The 22,418-nt window shown below is 40.2% G+C and overlaps 1 protein-coding gene and 1 pseudogene across 2 annotated transcripts in view; both read left to right on the top strand.

The window, feature by feature from the left end:
* Positions 1-22,418, top strand: part of GRIP1 (glutamate receptor interacting protein 1) — a 658,587-nt gene that overhangs the window by 117,319 nt on the left and 518,850 nt on the right. The window lies entirely within an intron of this gene.
* On the top strand, positions 11,563-15,484 carry LOC140600471 (large ribosomal subunit protein uL6-like; annotated as a pseudogene).

The following is a 22,418-nucleotide window of genomic DNA, read 5'->3' as shown; positions in this document are numbered from 1 at the left end:
TTAAGTCCAATTTCGCCATAACTAAGGGCAAGAGGATATGATCAATCATGGAAAAAAAAGATGAACAAATTTTGGCATTGTTGTTCCTACTTTTGTTCTAAAAGGAGACCGGTGCTTGCTTACCCTTTCACTGGGTACCAGTAATAGGCCATTGAGCAATAATACTGTTTGTGATTTTCATTCATAAGCTGGAGCTTTGAAACTCTCAATATTTATATTGGAGAAACTCTCTTTTTGTGATCACCCGATCTCCGATGGCCTCCATGTCCAAGATCTAAAGAATACTTTTCAGTTCTCATTTTGTTTAATCTCTAAACAGCATTCCATCTGAAGGCCACTGCCTCCTTAAAATGTCTCTTCCTTTGACTTTGGCACATGGTTTTTCTTCCTACTTTCTATGTGCTCTTTCTCTGGCTGCTTTGCTGAACCATTCATCCTGTGGGCTCATCACTACTGCACTTCATCCTTCCCCCTTTTACTCCTCTGACCTCTCTTTTTCTCCCTACCCATCTCTTTCCCTCTCATCTCTTCTCACTTTATACTTTTCCGCCCTAAGTAATCTCACCTATGGCCCTATTGTCAATTACCTGCGACTATGCTACTGACTCAAAAATCAGAATCTTCAGCCCAGACCTTTCCTCTGAACACCAGGCCTCCTATCCACAAAACCTCCCCTTTGCCTCTAGGACATGTCCATTCCCATATAAAACCCTCTTCCACATGTCCACTGTCCCCCAAGGTCTATATAGGTAGGAGACTTAGCTTGTATTCTAACAGTGCTTCTCTTTTCCTTACCCAAGTCTACTCAGCTGACCTATCTTACCCCCTTAATAGTTTCGCTTCATCATGTGTGCACCTGGCCAGACACTCTAGGCCAAGCCAGCAGAATCTTCCAGGTGGACCACACTATAGATCTATAGAGATTGTTATTACAGGCTAGAATAATCTCCAGATTTATTTTCTCACGTCCATTATTGTTCCTCCCTTAGGCTTTAATCACATTGCAGCCGGACTAATTTTTTAAAAACAGAAATTTGATTATGTATTGCCCTCTTTGTTAGGATCAAAATCTTTAACAAGGCCACAAGTTCCTTCATGGTCTTGCTCTTACTTACTCCTACAACCTCACTTCACAAGATGATTCCTGTTGTGGTCTCTGTTACAGCCATTTTGTTATTTTTTTTCAGTAACCAGAAATGTGCCCTGTTGCCTCCTGCCACAGGACCTATGTACCTACTATTTCCTCTGCCTGGAATGTTATCCTCATTCCCCACAATGCCCACTACTTCATGTAGTTAATTACTTCTCATTCTTAAGACCTCAGTTTAAATATAGTTTCCTCAAGAAAGTTAATATCACTTAGATATTGTTAATATCAATTAAATATTATATTATTATAAGATATTATCTATGATTATTAATATCATGATATTAGTAATTTATATTACTATTTCTTCAACCAAGTGAAGCTTACTCATTATCTTTGTCACATTTCATAGCATTTAATTTCTATAATTAGATCTTAATTGTGTGTTTATTTCATTAACATTTGCTACACTGTAAGCCCAATGACAGCAGCTCACGATTTTGCTCACCATTTTTCTTCCTGTGCCTATCGTGGTGCCTTTATAAATTAGTCTTCATAAATGCAGGCCACGTGGCTGAATGAAAGCGAAAGATACTCAAGTATTTGCAAATTGCTCTACCAGCAAATTGCCAAGTGTTCAGCTGGACAATTTTTAGATTCAACATTTTGTAAGCAATTTCTATAGAAGCAGCTTCCTTCATCTTGCAGGATGAGCGTAGTGGCCAACTTACACATTGCACATGGTCTCTAAGATATAGAAATGAATGACTGTCTACTCATCAACATTCAATAAAATTTGTCAGCGTGTTTTAGAACAGTATTTTTCCAAATTTTGGGGGCATGACTCAGGGTACCTCATGATTTGGTACAGATACACATCCACACACAGAACTGAAATAAAACTTCAGAAATCAATATTTTCTATTGCTACCAGCAATTAATAGAAAATCTATTAATATTTCTTCTTTTCTATTTATGCTAATCTATCTTATTTATTTATCAATATTAGAACTTAATTGATTTCACAGTTGGAAAAGATTTTTAGAGAATATTTTATTTTTAAAGCTGTGGCCTTGGGCAGCCCGGGTGTCTCAGCGGTTTAGCACTGCCGTTGGCCCAGGATGTGGTCCTGGAGACCCGGGATCGAGTCCCACATCGGGCTCCCTGCAGGGAGCCTGCTTCTGCCTCTGCCTCTCTCTCTCTCTCTCTCTCTCTCTCTCTCTCTCTCTCTGTGTTTCTCATGAACAAATAAATAAAATCTTTAAAAAATAAATAAATAAAGCTGTGGCCTCTTAATGGCTATAAATGTTAAAATCGAGTGGTGAATTGATTAATATTAGGTATGCATTTTCCCATTTTCCTTTTTAGACTTTTAAAATTTTGTTTTTAAATAATCTCTATGCCTGATGTGGGGCTTGAATTTACAGTCACTCGAGATTAAGAGTTGCATGCTCTACTGACTGAGCCAGCCAAGCACCCCTAATTCAAGAAAATTATTTTGACTAAGGAAAGAAAAATGTTTTTGAGAGTTGAGGACACTATCTCATTTTAAAATATGAGAGTTAACATACCAAAATTGTTTTCCAGCTTGCACTTTGAAATATTAATTTTGAGAAGTATTAGCTGTTTTGGAATTCCCTTTATTTTTGTATCTAAAAACATGTAATACAATATAGACATTAAATTTGGCTTTGAGTTCAGAAATCAGAAGGGTCAGGAAGGTTTTGATAAAGTTTTTTTTTTTAAGATTTTATTTATTCATTAGAGAGTGAGCGAGCATAGAGAGCATGTGCCCAAGCACAAGCAGGGAGTGGGGGGTGCAAAGGGAGAGGAAGAAGCAGACTCCTCCCTGAGCAGGGAGCCCCAACACCTGCTGATACCAGGACTATGGGATCATGACCTGAGCCCCGAGGCAGATTCTTAACCGACTGAGCCACCAAGATGCCTCTTGATGAAGTTTGAGATGGGAAAGACAAACATGAAAAAAGGATAGTTTCAAGGAAATAGAATTCTTATATCTGTTATTAGTTCATGACCTTAGATTTGTAGAGCTGACTTTGAGGAGTGCTTAAAACACCTGATTGGTGGTATGCCATGGCCAATCAGAGAAGTAAGGATGGTTAGTGTGAATATCCTTCCATGTCCACTTTTTGGAATCAGATACAGTTTGTCACTAAGTTCAATTTTAAAAAGACATTCTTTTAGAAGAATTTTTAAAAGAAAACGATACATTTCCATTCATCTTTTGTTCTTTATCAGTTCGCTGTGACCATTAGCCCTTGGGCTTGCAAAGTCCCATTTTAGCCAAGATTTGCATTCACACCAGGTAGACCGCCAGTTAATTGTATATGGAGCTCTTGTTTGACTTCTCAGTCTAGTTGCTTAGAGTAAAACTGGAGGAAAATGGTTTATGAGTCCTCCCCCAATCAGAAGGATGCTTCTCCCTGTTTTTTTTTTTTTTTTGTTCGTTTTATGTTTAAGTTTCCCTTTATAGGAAAGTCTCAGGAATTTTTCTCTAGGAACCAGATACAACTAGGTTAATATGCATACTTTTTTCCCCTAAAAGCTTCTTAAGGAATCAATAATTTAAAATTATAGTATAGGGTGCCCATAATTATGTCTTAAATCATTTTCGGAGAGAGCCCAAGTCCCCATTATAAATCATTTTCAACTAAATTTAAGCACTTGCTTTTTGATTAAACTCTTTTAATCAGGTTATTTTGGTGAAAAAGGAAATAATGCCTAATTGGAGGAAAAGATCTGTTTCTTTTCTTAATTTCTTCTCCTTTCAGGTCAGTTATGTGCTTCTAGTTTATGCTTCTAGTTGTAACACATCTTTAGTAATTTATAAGAGAGATTTCCTTATACTGGCTAAAAATGGAAGGGAAAGTAGACATAAAATTCTACAATTCCAACTTTCTATGGTCGGAATTTAGGAATTTGCCCTTAATGCAAATTGAAGAAAAGATAGAATCTGTATGAATATCTTGCCTTTCTCTCCCTTTCTTTTCTTCCATTTATGGATGTAATCTCTGCAACCTAGCTCAGACAAAGCCTCCATTTGAAGCCTTCTTCATGTCCCTAAGAAATTTGTCTCTCCATACCTGCTGTTCTCATGTGCTGTACTTACTCATCTGTTTCCACATCCTGTTTTATAGTAGTTCATCTAGTGGCATATCTGTCTCTCCCCCCAGACTATGGGCTTCATTGGACAGGTACCATCACTTACTTGTCTTGGGTACCCCTTTGTGTGACACTGTCCTGAAGATAGGATCTGCCCAGTAAAGTATGATGATTGAATAAGTTTTCATGTCAAGAGTTCTTTATATACTCATGCCCCAGATCATTCAGCTAAATGAAGTAGAGAAGAACGAAGAGAACAAAGAACAGATAGATATATAGCAGACCCAGTGTTTGAGAAACTGACCCAATACTACCTAAGGACAAATCTTAAAGTCTGCCCTCCCCCACAAGGATCTGTGGCAGCAATTTAACGTATTAAAATATTGCTGATATGTAGAAACATCAATTTTATAAGTCAGTTATTTATTTATTTACTTAATTATTATTATTATTATTATTTTATAAATCAGGTTTTTTTGTTTTTTTTTTTTTTATTTATGATAGTCACAGAGAGAGAGAGAGAGAGAGAGAGGCGCAGAGACACAGGCAGAGGGAGAAGCAGGCTCCATGCACCGAGAGCCCGACGTGGGATTCGATCCCGGGTCTCCAGGATCGCGCCCTGGGCCAAAGGCAGGCGCCAAACCGCTGCGCCACCCAGGGATCCCTATAAATCAGGTTTTTAATGTAAATTTTTAAACCCAGCCTTGGGAATAAACACATCCTCAGATTTTTAGCTTTAAGCTTTCTTTGCCACAGTGAGAGTGGTTTGTGTATCTTGATATGATCTGACGCTCTGAAGTAAACTCACCTTACAAAGGGGTTTTGTGGGCCATTCTTTTATAAACAATGAGGTCCTGCAACCTTAGAGATGAACTCTGAAAATAACTAAGTGACAAGGGGACAGGAACATGGGTATAGGAGTAACTCCCCTGACTACAGTGAACCGTGAAGGTGGTTCTTTAATTTCAGCTGCAAATGTTGCCTAGAGAGCTTACCACTGTATGCCTTTATGTCTTATGCTTGGTTATTGATTAGGCTGGTAAATTTAAGGAATCCTACAGAAATAGCCTATCTCAGGAGAAATCTCTTTGCTGAAAAGACGTTGAATAGTTGATGCTGAACAATGGCTAAAATTGTGGTTACTGTGCTCATTTGCAATGCTTTGTCAATGATGTCACGGAGCAGCCACCAAATCAGAGCTCAGTCCTTTCTATGCCAGAAGTCACCCATCTGTCACCTGCTCAGAAGAGTGCGGAAATCATTGCCACGTCTAAAAGCTAAACATGAAGCATCGTGAACGGCGTCAACTGTTTTCATCTCCTTTAAACTTCTCACTCTTTACATATTCTCCTCCGCCAGCATTCAGGAGTAATCAGCAACAATCATGGTGATTAAGGGGAAGCTATGGTGATGGAAAATGAGCATCATCTTTTAAACACTTCCACATTTATAATGTAAGGCCCGAGCGTATCCTTCCCGCTACTGCGATGACAGGGGTCTGGGAGGGATGATTAATATGCAGACCACACCAGCCCTCGCACAGTAGATCTCACAGGAAATAGAATCCGTGGGAACAGGATGATTCATCACCATATGTGGGCTGAAAGGGGACAGGTGAAAGTATTCGCTACCCACACCTTCACAGCAAGCTCCAGCCATTATGTTGGTAAAAGCACCCTATCGCTCTTCCTGCCCTCCTCAGGTGGATGGGAGAAAACTGTTAAACCAGTGGTTCCTAAAAGGACAGAGTATTAGTCACTCCTGGAACATGGCTGAAGTGCAAATTTCTAAACCTACTGAAACCTAAGACCTTGGAGATGGGGCCCAGCAATCTGTGGTTTACCAAGCCCTCCAGTTGATTCTGATGAATGCCAAAATTTGAGAAGAACTGTATTAAAGTATAGAAGAAAAAATATACTCTTGATACCAATTTCAGAAATCATGATACTATACTTTGACTCTTGTTTAGAATTGATGTCCATCGTTTAGAGCACGTATTTGAATATATATTTGTAGTGGAAAGTGTCATTATTTAAAACCATAACTACTACCTATAAACTGCCAATCATTTTTATGGAAGGATTGTAATCTCAGGCTCTCTTCTGGTTTGGATTCTTCAAAGGTAGGCCTGCAATTAAATTTATAAGATAGGAGCGGAGAGGATTGAATTGCTCTAAATAATAAAAGGGGATTATATAGAATTTTCTTGGACATTGTGGGAAGCAGAGAAGAGAGGAGCAAGCAAAAGTGAGGCACCTAGATAGAATGGCCCCATGAAATTCTTGTGGGGAAGAGAGTACAAAAGTTTTTTTAGGAAAAGGTTAAGTTGTTGACTGGGCAGTTCTATGCAGTAACATCTCCCCCTGACCCACCATCTTTCTCTAAATGTTCTGCTAAGTACAAGAATTCTAAATAATTCCATAGCAGGAAGAAGGTTCGGATCTGGTCAGCCCGGGTGGCTCAGCGGTTTGGCGCCTGCCTTCAGCCCAGGGAGTGATCCTGGAGACCCGGGATCGAATCCCACCTCGGGCTCCCTGCATGGAGCGTGCTTCTCCCTCTGCCTGTGTCTCTGTGTGTGTGTGTCTCTCTCTCTCTCTCTCATGAATAAATAAATAAAAGTAAAAAAAAAAAAAAAAAAGAAGGCTTGGACCCCAGGGACTTCCATTTCTGAGTCTCTGGAGTAGTTGGGGAAAAGAAATGGCACAGGATCTCAAGCAGTGGATGAGAATTCAGCTGAAGTAGAAAATCAATCACATAAGTCTCCAAAACTTGCTGACATATGGAGGAGAATAGAGGATTATTTCTTAGAATGCTCAGAAACAATCGGTTAATTAACTCATTAATCTGATGTTTGAGCCAAACATTTTGGGATTTTAAAAGGTATCATGGTTGAAGATGACATTTGGGCTCCATTTCTAACGTCTCAATGGCAGCCTTCTGAGTGACATCTGGGGCCCTGAAGTCCAGGAGAAACCAGTTACCTTAACCCTTCTGACCCTCTGAGTCACTCTCTGGTCATCTATCCCTCCTCCCCCCATCAGCTCATCAGTTCATGGGACTTTCTTGCCCATCTTGGCGTTCTGTAACTGACGCTGCCTTGCAGAAGTGCCCCCCCTCCTTCCTCTTCAATGCCTAGAGTAGATGCAGTGGCCTCTGTGCAGCAGAGTGCCCCACTGAAAATGTACAGTGTTCTCACTAAAATGTATCAGTACTTTATCGATGCCAATTTCCAGCTATATATCACATTTACTTAAAAGGACATAGCCTTTTACAGGGGAAAGATAGACTTTTTATAGTAGCCTCAGGGTCAGGCTCTCTGTCATGCTAAAACTGTATAAAGAAGAAAACCAAGTCTTTCACAATTCATAGAAGCATAGCATTTGAGGGCTTTTGAGATTATAGAGTCTAACCTCTTTAACAGATCAAAAGCCTGAGGGGTAAATGAGTTGCCTGAGCTAGGGAAGGGAGTGCTCTTCCCCAGCACCACAGCTTCTCTACATCCTTTCTGTCTGCTGTGGAGAAAAGCATCTGATCACCTCTGGCACTGAAGCTCCAAGTAGGAGAATCCATGGTAACATCACAGTAACCCTTGAAAGCCTGGGGATTGGGATTATTAATCATCTCAGGGTATTAGAGAAAGATTGAAGATGATAGATTTCAACACTACTAGTTTTTTCTTTCAGATTACCTGGGTCAAAGTGAACCCTAATAAATACTTAACCTATGAGGGTGTTAGAGAGGACCCAGCTGCCTGCCTTAAATGATTACAAAGGAAACTTTAAGAATATATATTGATTTAGGTTCTCCCACAGTTTCAGTAGGTTTTTAGTTCTGTGTCATTTTTAGGGATCAGTGAAGATCCTTTTTAATGAAAAAAACAAAACACACGAAGCAGAACACCTTGTAAATGGATTATGACCCCCAAATTAAAAAAGATGATTATGATATCTATCAAATGAAAATTCACCGACAGAATGATCTATAAATGTACTTACCGCAATGCTGCTTCCCTTTTAAAACGTCAGGGACCTGCATGCTGCTTTCCTTTTGCATCTGTCATGAACTAAGGCAATTTCACAGAAAAGGGATATAGATAACATTAAACCCCAAATGTTTGTGATGCTATCTTTGTAATAAAGATGTCTCCAATGCCTATATAACACTTCATAGAGGAAATTAATTTATGAATATCAGTTATGTTTTTACATATACTGTGGTTCCTCGTGTCACTCAAAGATCCTCTCATCAGACAGTTGTTTCTTGACCATGTTCCCTCTTTCCTTCCCAACCTAGTGCTTGTTCCTGGAATCCCCAGAACCTCTCTACCCATCTTGGGGCCTTTGGGTATGCTGTGCCTTCTCTACTCTGCCCTTCCCTTCTCCAACTCAACCCTTAATTGGCCTTCAGATGGGGCATTAACCAGGGAAATCCAGGATTAGTTCATTTTAGATGTGGCAACAAGGAAGATGGAAAATTTCTGGGTAAGATTATAGGACAAAATTATCAACAGAGGAATCTTTGAAGTTTCACATTTGTGCCCCTCTTTACCAACCCACACGCTCACGAAGCACCATCTGTAAAAGAAGTCTTCGGTGTCACAGCACACCCTGCTTATTCTGATCTGCCTTTCTTACCAGGGATTGCATCAAATGAAGGATGTCAGGCATGGTTAGTGACAGATACTCTGCAATAATATATCCCCTCTTCCCCAGACTATTTAAAACATACCTCACTGTTCAGGTCAAGTGTCAAGTCAAAGTTGGAATGCCCTTCTGCTGACCTTGGTCATTTTGTGTACAGGGGAGAAGACTTGAGTCAAAAAAAAAAAAAAAAAGCAGGAAGAGCTAAAGTAGTAGTGTTATGCCTGGTAGTTATCTACAAACTAATATAAATTTGTGACTGAAGAAAACCTCACATTACTTAGCATTAGCAAAGACTTTGGAGTGGCCAGGAAATAATAGAGAAGCTGAAAGGAAAAATAAAAAGAGAAGCCTGGGAAAAGGAGGAAACTACTTACTTTGAAATTCTTGCCTGAAGCTCTGGTGGCAGTACTACTGGCTTGGAGACCTGGGTAAATTCCCCAAGATCTCTGGGACTTGGTTTTTTCATCAAAAGATAATGATTGAAAACAAAACAAAACAAAACACACACAAAAGGTAATGATTGCAATAACACCTACCTATGGTCCTTGTGAGGACTAAGTGAAAAATCCATGAAAGCATGTAGAACTGTGCTTGACACACAGTAAAGGCTCAGTGAAAGTTATTCAATAAGAATATTATACCCCTTTTCAGTGTAGAAAGTCTGTCTTACTGATTCTTCTGTTGGTGGGATTTGCCATAGAGCCTAGTATAGGGCATGGTGTGTAGTTGGTGCTCATTAAATACTTGTATAAGTGGTTGGATGAATTCTGTCTTTGAATGTAAAGGGTGAAGAGATTTGATAATTCTGTTGATCGTTACAGATCTAGATTCTCTAGATAACTTCTCTTACTGAAGAGTGCCAGATTATTTCGGGAAGATCATTAATTGAGGAAGGTCATGGTTGTAAAGGGTGAAGAGATTTGATAATTCTGTTGATTGTTACAGATCTAGATTCTCTAGATAAATTCTCTTACTGAAGAGTGCCAGATTATTTCAGGAAGATCATTAATTGAAGAAGGTCATGGTTTTGCGACTGGTTTTCACTTAATTTTACGTCCTTTTATTGATCAGCCTATTTTTGATTCTGTTTTAAACACCTCGGGGTGGTATAAAATGAAAATCAAAAGGTGGGAAGAGATGGGAAGATAGAAATGAGCAAGGGTTCTCAGATATGGTACCTCGATGATGCCCATAGCAACACCTCATGATAAAACCATATGAGTAGAAGGGATGTTTAGCCTGGAAATCCAAAGAGCACTGGGGGGACCAGCTGTCTTACGGAGTAAGAATTAGTCATGTGCTGTGTGGCTCAGGACCCAGGGATAAAAATAACTGGGGAGAAGATTTAGATTCATTGTAAAGAAGACATTTCAGAAATGACAATGGTGACCTTATAAAATGAGTGAGTCATTGGAACTGTTAACCAGAGACCAAATAACCACGTGTCAAGAATGTTATTGATGGGATTCCTGTGTCACCTGAGAGACTGAGACCAAATAACCTCCGTGGGGGGTTCAAATGCTAAGATTTTAAAGGTGGGGGCCGATGAATCAGCTGGTGTGCTTTCTAGTCCACTTAGGAAGTGTGACTTTGGGCAAGTCGCCCTCTCAGGGTCTCCTCATTCACAAAGTTGGCTCTACCTATCCTGAGTGGATTATTTTAAAAAATCCTATGAATTCATGTACCATCTTGTCTTAGCATGTTGTTAAGGTGCGATTGCTTTTACTGCACATTAATTAAGTGGCCTCTTCACTGAAGACTGGACTCAGCATTGTGCTTTAAGCCAATACATTATTGTTTTCCTTAGAAACTTTTTTTTGGGGCGGCCCGGGTGGCCTAGGGCATGATCCTGGGGTCCCGGGATTAAGTCCCACATCAGCCTCCCTGCATGGAGCCAGTTTCTCCCTCTGCCTGTCACTCTCTCTCTCTCTCTCCTCTTTGTGTCTCTCATGAATAAATAAATAAAATCTTAAAAAAAAAGAAACATTTTTTTGGGGGGTGGGGATTGTATTTATTCAAATGAAAAAGGAGACTCTGATATCATATATGGAAAGTTTTACTAAATAAAAGTAAATTTATATTTATTTCTACGGAATATTTAAGGCAAGCAATTTTTCTGATAAAAACACACCCTTTTAAGGGTTATTTTAAGACATTATTCCTTCTGTTGAATTTTAGATGGTTGGAATTTACAGGGTGATGTTTATGAGCCTTTATTCATGTTGATAAGGAGAAGATTCTCATCACAACTCTCTATAATTTGCTTTTTAGCTTTGTAGAAACTGAATCAATAGTCTGTGATGGCCAGGATGATTTGCCTGCTTCTCAAGGACTATTCAATTAGCTTGGATTAATTTTGCTAGAAGCAGTTAATTTTTAACAGAAATTAATGACATTTTTATTCTGGAAACATGTTCTTCCATTTTAATACACAGGACGTGGTTGACTGCCTTCACAGGTTGCACTGACATCTTTAGGACAATAGTGCCCACTATGCCAATTGATGTAATTTTGTCCTTTTGGGGATACTTGGCCACAACCAGGAGGGAAAGTGAAGAAATGGAGAACAAACACTGATTGTGCACCTATTGTGTGCCAGAATGTTTATATTATTTTCACAGAATTGACGAGTGTGTAGCACACTGCCTCCATGAAATTGAAGTTCTAGGATGTTGATTAACATTCCAAAGATTCTAAATTCAATAAGCCATGGAGGTGAGATTTGGATCTAGATTTCTCTGATTCTTTCTTTCTTTCTTTCTTTCTTTCTTTCTTTCTTTCTTTCTTTCTTTCTTTCTTTCTTTCTTTCTTTTTCTTTCTTTCTTTCTTTCTTTCTTAAGATTTTATTCATTTATTCATGAGAGACACAGAGAGAGAAAGAGAGGCAGAGACACAGGCAGAGGGAGAAGCAGGCTTCTTGCAAGGAGTCCGACATGGGACTCGATCCTGGGACTCCAGGATCATGCCCTGGGCAGATTGCAGGTGCTAAACCACTGAGCCACCCAGGGATCCCAAGTTTTCTCTGATTCTACTGCCCAGTGCCTCTGTTTCTGCCACAAGTCTGTCCTAACCAGGATGAGCTCCAGAGATGATCAGTTCTTGCCCCAAATATGAATGTGCAACACCCCTCCCCAATACACACACATACCACACACACACACACACACACACACACACACTCTGGTTGTTACCCACAGTTATCTTCACCTTTACTGTGGTGCCTTTGAAAAAAATGAGAGCCAAAAATGGTATACACATGCTGATTTTTTTCTAAAAAAGGGAGATTTTTAAGGAGATTTTGCTGTTTCTTATACCTTTGGAAACTGACTATACCAAACAAACTGTATTATAATCTTTGAGGGAAAACAGGAAAATGAAAGAAATATTACTCTCCTCTGTAAGCATCTGACATCCTAAGACAGTGGAAGCAGGTAGCCGTTACATGCACATTTTGTTCTATATAAAGACATCTGAAAATAATATTGCAGAATATATTTTATATATTTTTTATATATATAAAGTTTATTTTAAAGTGTTTTTTTAAGATTTTATTTCACAGAGAGAGAGAGAGAGCACAAGCAGGGGGAGGGGCAAAAGGAGAGGGATAAGAGACTCTCCACTGAACAGCGAGCCAGACATGGGGCTCGATCCCAGGACCCCAAGATCATGACCTGAGTTGAAGGCAGACACCCAACCGAGCTCCCCAGTGCCCTGGTATTTTTAAAATTTCTGCATAAAGTATAGTTACATTTTAAGTGAGAGAGTGTGAAGTACATTTGTAAACTTGTAAACTATCAGTTATTTTCCCTTTATATCTGCAAAAGTCTTATTTTTTTCCCCAGACAAAAGCTTTAATGTTTTTAGGTAAAAGAAGACATGACCCTTTTGTCGCTAGAGTTAAAATTGTGCTGATGGGCTATTTCTACATTGTGTGCCCTAGTTGAAATGGCACACAGGACTTAAACTGTGTACATCTCATTCTTGGCTCTGACCTCAAGGCCTAGTTTATACTCAATTACTGTATTTGCCAGGAAATGTATTGGAATTTATCGATTTTCATATTCCTGTCTCTCCTACTGGCCTGAGAACAATTTGAAGCCAGGGGCTTATTCATTTTTTAGATCCCTAGAGCCCAGGATGTATTAAGTCCTTAATAAGTGTTTGTTGATTGTTGACTGCATTATTATTGGATGACTTATTCATCCAACCCATCTCCCAAAGGAAAGTTGGTCTTGACTAAAGGAAGTGCTCTTGGCTTTGGAACCAGCACGGAGTAGTTGAACTTCAGAGTCTCTACCTCTCCTGTGATTTACACATGCCAGTCTGCCGCTGATACATAAATTGTACTTTTTTTTTTCTTCTTTTTTTTTTTTAAATGGAGCTATAATTGACATATAATACTGTGCAAGTTTAAGGTGAACCACATGTTGATTTGATACATTTATATATTGCAATATGATTATGGCCATAGTGTCAGCTAACACCTTTAGCATGTCCTTTCTTTCAAATAATCATTTTATATTCTCCCTGAGATGGGGTGCCTGGGTGGCTCAGTCAGTTGAGTGGCCAACTCTTGGTTTTGGCTCAGGTCATGATCTCGGGGTCCTGGGATCTAGCCCTGTATTGGGCTCTGAACTCAGCTCTTGAGTTTGCTTGTGGATTCTCTCTCTTCCCTCCCCCAGTTTGGTCTCTCTCTCTCCCTCTCTCTCTAAAATCAACCAATCAATCAATCAATCTTTATTTCCTCCCTGATATTAAAACTTTGCCTTCCTTTGAAGACACCACTTCTTTAGAAAACTTCTCCAATGAGGGTCGTGCCTTCTTTCATTTCTCCATATCCAGAGAGGCTGATATCAAACCTACAGAATTCTTCATACACCCGTGGACACTTCTAGACTGATGCTACTAATAGAAATATACTAGCCTTCATATGTAATTTTAAATGTTCTATTAGCCGCATTAAAAAAAGAGTGAAAAGAAATAGGCGAAGTTAATTTTAATTATACATTTTATTTAGTCTAATATATCCAAAAATTATTTTAACATGTAGCTAATATAAACACTTCTTCCCCTTCAGAGAGAGAGAGAGGGCATGAGTTGTTGGGGGAGGGCAGGGGGAGAGGGAGAGAGAGAATCCCAAGCAGGCTCCAGGCCTGGCCCAGAGCCTGATATGAGACTTGATCCCAGGACACCGAGATTACAACTTGAGCTGGAATCAAGAGTTTGATGCTTAATGGACTGAGCCACCCAGGCACCCCCAACATAAACATTTCTAATGATATGTGTTACTTTTCTTATTCACAATAAGTCTTTCAAGTGTGGCATTCATTCAACACTTTTACAACACACACGCCTCAGTTCAGACTAGCCACATTTCAAGTGTTTACTAGCCTCTCGTGTCTAGTGGCTACATTTTGGGCAGTTTAAACTCTTGTTCCCATGAAATTTCTCAATATTTCAGAGCCTCTCTCTTATACCACCCATTTTCCATAAACTTTTCTGGGACCAAGAAGATAATTTCTCACTTTTCAGAGTTACTGAGGCATCAGTTGTTTTACAGTATCCCCATTCCTTTCCGTGTTGTCATCTTTGTAGATTCTAGTATCTGTGATCTTTCTCTCTCTCTCTTTCTCTCTGTGTCTTATGTCATTTCCACTTGACCTGTCATCATCGTCTCCATTCTTTGATCCTTATCATCCCTCAGATCTCTTAACCTCCAAAGCTCCTCTCTCTGACCACAGTTCCTAGCGTTCTGTTACTACCTATACCATACCTTTGCTCCTAGTCATTCTCAACTGTGGGGGAGTAACTTTTACATTTATTTCAGATATGAGCAAGTGGATTACTTAATTAAGCTGCTGTGCCTACCTGACCTCAAAAAAGCTAATCCTTGATTCATTTGTGAAATATTTATTAATATTCATTTGTGAGCTATTGGTTATGCACTTTTCTAGATGTTGAATGTAAAGCTGTGGACAAACAGCAAAGGTCCTTGCCCTCATGAAGCTTCCATTCTCCTGAAAAAATAGATGAGAAAGAAGCCTTTGTCTTCTCTCTGCCACATCTACTGCAAAAATAAAGACCATCCTCAGCAATCAGACTATCAACATTCCCGAAAATGTCGACATCACGCTGAAGGGACAGACCATTACTGTGAAGGGCCCTAGAGGAACCCTGTGAAGAGACTTCAATCACATCAATGTAGAACTCAGTCTCCTTGCAAAGAAAAAGAAGAACCTCCGAGGTGACAAATGGTGGGAAACAGAAGAGAGCTGGCTACTCTTTGTGCTCTCTGTAGTCCTGTATAGACCATGGTCAAGGGCATTACACTGGGCATCTGTTACACAATGAATGTCTGTGTGTGCCTCATCCACGGTGTTACTCAGGAGATTGGTTCTCTTGTTGAAATCTGAAATTTCTTGGGTGAAAAATACATTTGCAGGGTGTGGATGAGGCCAGATGTTGCTTGTTCAGTATCTCAAGCCAAGAGTTTAAGTTAATTCTTGAATGAAATGTATTGAACTCAGCTACGTTGATTCAGCAAGTCACAACAGTTAAAAACAAGGATATCAGAAAATTTGGGGATGGTGTCTATGTTTCTGAAAAAGGAACAGTTCAGGCTAATGAGTAAGGTCTAAGTTGTCTAGTTACAGTTGATACAGAAATAGCAATATGCTAGATGATTTTTCAGATTTATTTGTGATTATTTATTTATTTATTTATTTATGAGAGAGAGAGAGTGAGAAAGAGAGAGAGAGGCAGAGGGAGAAGCAGGCTCCATGCAGGGAGTCCGATGTGGGACTTGATCCTCGGACCCCAGGATCACAGCCTGAGCCCAAGACAGATGCTCAGCCGCTGAGCCACCCAGGGATCCCTATTTGTGATATTTTAAAGATACAACAAATGATATAGTGATTTGAAGGGAAAAAAGCCATTGTCATATATAGTATATTAGTTCATGATGAATGTCATGGAGTAAGATAAAGCAGAGAAGGGAGTGACCAAGTGTCACGGATGGGTTTTAGATTATAGGTCACCTGGCCAGTGAGGATTAAGAGAACCACGACATTTGGGCGGGGAAGCCTAGGAGAAAGTTAGGGGTAAGGCATGCAGATCTCTGAGAGTAGGGTGTTCCAGGTAGAGGGAACAGCAAGGGCAAAGACCTTAAACCCACTTGTAAACCATTGCTCATAAAAGAAGTCTACAGATGAAAATGATTCAGAGGAAAAAGTGCTCATTGGCTTCTCCAGACTGAGGCCTCCTGGGAGCAGTGTGAAGCTGAGAAATGGAGAAGCCCCTGAGTCCAGCTCCTCTCCCTGATGGGAACATTGATACTCAGAGCAGTTATGTGGCTTGTTCAAGATTACAGGGCTATACAATGCCAGGTTTGACTCTGGACCCAGGTCCTCTGACACGAGGCCTGGCACTTTGTATTCATGTGGAATAAAGATGGTGATCATGTGGCTGCCATAGCAGGAGAGCGTGATACTGTAGTGCAGTTGTGATGCTAACCATCCTGAGGAGATTCCACGGGTTAAGGACAAAAGTCCTCAAGGCTGCCCTCACTTCAGATGCCAGCTGCAAACTTGGGGGGCCTCAGGCCACTGGCACTTCTGACTAACTGGCTATAAATTCAGGATATCTTCAACCGCCTCAGGTTTGATAATTCACTAGAACAACTCACAGAAAACAGGAAAGCATGACACCTATAGTTACATTTTTATTATAAAGGAGACAAATCAGAACTGGCCAAATGAAAAGACATATAGGGCAAGGTCTGGAAGGATCTTGGACACAGAATTTTCACGTGCTCTCGCTTTGGAATCAGGACACATTGCCTTCCAGACACATCAATGTGATCACCTACCAGGAAGCTCATCAGAGCCTTGGCTCGAGGTCCCAACCCTCTCGTCCCACCGTTGGCCTTTCTACACTGGCTGCCCACCTCCTGTAGCTGTCCCAGGGCCCCCTGGAGCCGCTTCATTAACATAAACCCTGGTGTGGTCAGAGGACCTACTGTGAATAACAAGGACATTCCTGCCTCTCCATTCCAAATTTAGAAACTCAGTCCCAGGAACCTGGGACAGAGACCAGACACATTCTTTATTATACAACAGACAGCAATTCAAAAATAATTTGACATATGAATCTTCCTACAATACAGCCGACCCAGAGATAAGAAGGAAGCAGCTGAGGCCAGAAACCTCCTGACTCGGAGGGGCATAGCCACAATCAGAGCTGAAGTTCATCTTTGAGTTAGAGGGGCATAAAGTCCTGGTAAATGAGCACGCGTGAGCTCATCTCTTTCCTCTGGGTCTCTTCTGGAGGACAGGGCATTGGAGATGGATTTAAATTGCTCAGGATAAAGTTGATGTCACCCACTCCTGCTTGAGGGCTCTGACAATTCCCTTTTCATTACCTCATAGGAGAAGGAAGATCTTTGCTAATGAAGTTCTTTCTGGTGTCTCCTGGGCAGAGGGTAAATCTCATAACAAATATTTGTTCAGTTGCTTACTGTGTTTCCTCTATCAACTTCCATGATCCCTATAGGATTTTTCAAGTTTAAACAAGCATTCGCTTGTGTTTCATATCTAGTTAGAACAAAAAGCTACGTACATAGGCAGCTTGTGTTGCAAAAGAAGAAAAACATTATAAACTTCACTCACTGAAAGCTACGAAAATGTCCTTCCCTTTCTTCTATGCTGCCCATAAAACTCTATTACAAATTATAAAAAGAAGAAGACAAACATTAGATCGAGTGGAGAAATACTCTTTGGTGGAGGGGATACTTGGTAACTTGTCATTTGCTATTTTTACTCCAAAAGTCTGTCGAAGTATGTTTTTTAAATATGTTCAAGCATGTATTCAGGGAACATGCCTTTTGGTGTCTGCCGTGTGCAAGGCAGTGTGTGAGACACTGGTCCCCAGACATGACCAGGACTCTGTTGCCCCTTTCAGGTCTCCTGTGAGATGATTACAGTGCACTGTAGGTTGAATTACTGGGGTTTTTTTTCTTCTGTATTGTGCGAGCACAGAAGAAGAGAACTGAAGGGCCCCCAGGGAGGAGAGATACAAAGGTCAGAGAAAGTTTCTTGGAGGAGGTAGTGCCTGAACTAAGTATGAAAGGATGAATAAGTGCTTTGCCTGGTGGAGTGTGGCCGATGCGAGGTCGTGTGTTAAGCATGAGCCAAGACCTGGAGGTGAGATGGAGCTGCAATGGGGAAACAAAAGCAATTCTGTGAAATAGAAGGTACCTTGTTGAGAAGTGACCTGGAAAGATGAGAAGTGATCACCTTGTATGCCACAGTAAGTAGATCTTGGAGATCTTTTAGAAGATGAGCTCAAGGACAAGAAAGCACCATTCAGAGCAGGGTGCTCTTACGGGAGAAGGCAAACCCAACAGGGGCCATGTTAGTTCACTTTGGGACAAGGAGTGGCGCTGCTGGGGGAATGGTGGTGGGGTTAGGAATGGAAAAAGAAAACATCTGTGAAAGGTAACAAGGTCTGCAAGGGAGCAAACTGCTGTAAGGAGAAAAAAAGCTCAAGGAATATTATATGAATCTGGTAAGATTTAGGTCTGGGCTGTAGTTTAATACTGTGCAGAATAGAAGTCGCTTAGTGACATGTTTGGATCCCTGATACTGTTCAAATAGTTCTAAGATTTCGGAAGGGGGGCAGATTTCACTTTGATGAATAAACATTGCCACACTATATTTGTAGGTGGAACATTGGTATATCCATTCGTTGAAACGTGAGATCCAAGCGGTCAGAGATGTCACTTTCTTCATTTCGTTTCAATATGGTGTCTTCAGAGCCTATAACGGTGGCTTGTTCCTAGTAGGGCCTCAGTTCATTTCTGTTGAATGAACCAAACATGTGGAAACTAAGATGAGTACCCTGGTGAAAGTGCATAGGGGAAGAAGTAAATAATAGATACGATGTGTTTAATATGATAAGTGAATTTTAAAACCAACAAAATGCTAAGCTGAGCTAAGCTATCCTAAGACTAGAGTTATGTTTGGGGAAAATGTCAGCAGTCATTTCCATATAACATAAGACAGAATTTATTTTTAGTTTAATTACATACGGTGATCTCATCTTTTATTGTAGATTTCTCTGGAGAATTAACATGTTGATGATCCTGAACCCTTGTGCAGCTCCTCTGGGAAGAGCTACTATCTTGGTCATGCCTTTAAATTGGAGAAGTGGTACCTTGTATTGACTACTTAAAAAAAAAGGTTAGGTCAGATCATCAAAAGTAAATTTGTTCTGGAAACTTACGCTCAGCCAACATGGATACTTCTGGATACTTCTCAAAATCCAGAAGGAAGATTAGACTAAAGGCTAAAGGATGCCACATGGAGGAAAGATTATTAATAAAAATGAAAGTTGTAGCCTGTAGGAATAATATCATCCCTTGCTAGGCTCACTGCCCCTAAACCACATGGATAATCAATGAGTCTTTCTCTCCCTCTGATTTTAGCCTTTTGAGCTAATGTCTTAGATATTGTTTCTTTAGTGTATATAATCTCTATTCTTCTGCCCACTTGATTAAGAGATTCAATTCAATGTTCACCTAACGATTCTATTTGCTTAAGTCTCGAAGCCTGGTATATAGGGGTCCTCAATAAATATTTATTTGAGCGAATCCCTCCCCCTACTTTTTTTTTTTTTGAGGGAGAAAAAGAGGGAGAAAGAGATGAGTTGGTGGTAGGGAGAGGGAGACAGAGAATCTTAAGTGGGCTCCATGCCCAGAGCAGAGCCTAACATGTGGCTCGATCTCACCACCCGGAGATCGTGACCTGAGTCAAAATCAAGAGTTGATGCCTAATAGCCTGAACCACACAGGTGCCCCTGAATGAATCTCTCTAAAAGTTAAAATATTTAAGCAGTTGCTGGATCTTTCTGATGATTCATTTCTGGGGCGAGAATTAATTCTTAGAGTGGTAGAGTTTCCAATTTGGTACCTTTCTCAAATGACTAATGAAGTAAAAACAATTAAGTACCAGTAGGTGGTTAGACTAATGGGGTGAATGTCTGCTAGTTTGTGCTTGTGTTGCTCCTGGATGGATGGAATCCTCATGAGGCTCTCTTTGGGGTTGCAGATTTTAATGGAGGCACGCAATACTCCTAGTTCTTGGGTTCCACTGCCTTTACCAAATTTGCTTGTGGCTAAGAGCCTTTGTGTTTTCATGTACTCTTGCTGGGTTGTGGTTGAAAAGAATAGCTTTTTGATGTTTTCAGAAGGTAAGATATGAAAGGAAGTATTAAAGGATTTGTCTTCACCTATAAAAATACATATATTTTGTTCTCCAGTAATCTTGCTATTCAGTGGGTGTGGTAATGTCTAGCTAGCAAACTATATACAAATTCACTGTTTTATTTAGTTGTAGGAAGCCTTTAGAATTTGGCATATAACCTATAGTTGATATTGGGGCTGTATAACAATTTAACAAAATATTAAAAATAGTAGTCCAACAATTCCATGGTGATTTAGCAGAATTAAGGAAGAAATTTTGGGGTGCAGTGTTAGAAAGCTCATGGAGCCCTTCTTCACTGATATTTTATCCAATATTCTCAGATTTATAATTTTTGATTTTTTTTTTTAATTTTTATTTATTTATGATAGTCACAGAGAGAGAGAGAGAGGCAGAGACATAGGCAGAGGGAGAAGCAGGCTCCATGCACCGGGAGCCTGATGTGGGATTCGATCCTGGGTCTCCAGGATTGCGCCCTGGGCCAAAGGCAGGCGCCAAACCGCTGCGCCACCCAGGGATCCCAGATTTCTAATTTTTGAGATGGAATTCTCCCCCTCATTCTTCTGGTGTCCTTTTATTTTAAAAAGGATGTGCTTAAAAAAAAAAAAAAAAAAAAAAAAAGATGTGCTTACTGGTTACACTCACTATTTTCTAAGCCCATGATAGTCTTCCAAAAAAAGAAAATTAGGACAATTACTTTTACATACAGATTTAAATAGTGCTTGCAGATTTTAACATCTCTCCTAAAATATTAAAATCGATGACTACTCTCTATTTCTCCCCTGTATTTCACTGTCAGGCTTCTTCCACAATAAGCCCTGGTTTCCCTTTCTTCATCATTCTACTCATTGCTTAATCACCTGCCAGAGTGATGCTTTTTGTTATCCTTCTGAAAATCTCAAGGACATCAGGAGCCTCCTAATCATGCAGTATTCATTCTTTTTTCTAGATGAAATCATTGATTTTGATGGTTACCCCATTGCACTATTTCAGCGCTCCCTCTGCCTCAAGTCATCTCTGTGGAATGACATAGTTACTGCTTAGCCCTCTGACTGCTGCTTCTTTCTCCCTCTTTCTCTGGTCCTTCAATTTAGCAGTGTTTAAGGTTTCCTGACCCCTTGCTTTTTCCTTTTGTTCGATTTCCTGTTAAGACACTTTAATTCTGGTCCATCCACTTTCAGTGTCCATTTGAAGGCAGTGAATTCAGGAAACAACAAGGCAGAACTTAATGGAGAGGGGCCTGGAGGGGGGTGCATTGCATTTTAGGAAATTTTTACCCTGTGCATGCTGGTGGTTGTGGTTTTTCCTAGTCTTCTGAGCTCCAGAACTAGGAGAAGATTCCAATACCTAGGTCCACTAGAGCTACTCTGAATTAGCCTAGAGCCTTAGAGCCAGGTTAGATCTTGTACATCAATCCTCCCTTTGCTTTACATCTGAGATGAGACTTGCTCCCTGGCAGACAGCCCCGAGGAGGGCCAAGAGCTCTCTGAATTATCTCTTTGGTCAGTATAGTATCTGGATAGAACTGCCCTCCTTCTAGGTTGAAAACACAGGGACCCCTAAATTTATAGCCCACAATATAATGGTGCAGGTTAAAGGAAAGAAGTCTCAAGCTGAAGAATCAGAGGAAGAGAGGACATTCGAATATGATTTGTTACAGGAAATAGCATACTATTTTGAATAACAGACATCCTACCTTGGGTACAAAGAGGCAGAGAATCTCAGTGAAAGAGCATAAAGCTCAGAGGAAATAATGCTTTGAGGTGGAAAACAGAACCTGGATGAGCAAAAAATGACAAGGGAAAAAACACAAGTGATATGACAGGATTCAGATTTGCATTGGAGTATGTAAGGAACAGAATTGACATAAGGGAAAATAGAGCCAATTAGGAGTAGGATAACCGAACAATGATCTTCTAGAATATAGTGAAAAAGGGCACCGAGATGAGAAGGTCAAATGAGCAGCTGGCTGAAGGCAAGGACTGAGTTTAGAGGTTCACCCTGTGTTGGGATCTGGGAATACTAATGTTTGAATAAGACAGGGTCCCTGTCCTCAGTGTCCTCATAAGCAAGTCAGGTAAATAGAACAAGGGGAGGCTTCCTGAAAGTTGTCAGATTTGAGTTATTCTTAGGATGGGTAATACTTGAGCAGGCAAAGGTGAAGAAGCAAAGGCATTACAAGTATGTGGCGGTTTGGGTAGAGGTAGAGAGGTGGGAGAGTGCACGGTATTCATTTACTATCAAACAGCATCTTTCAAGCATCTTCCATGTGTGAATCCCCCAACTGTAGTAGGAGCAATGAGCAAG

Source organism: Canis lupus, chromosome 11, assembly GCF_048164855.1.
Source record: "Canis lupus baileyi chromosome 11, mCanLup2.hap1, whole genome shotgun sequence".
Taxonomy (NCBI): domain Eukaryota; kingdom Metazoa; phylum Chordata; class Mammalia; order Carnivora; family Canidae; genus Canis; species Canis lupus.
Note: the sequence above shows the minus strand (reverse complement) of the source record. Positions and strands in the feature narration are given on the sequence as shown.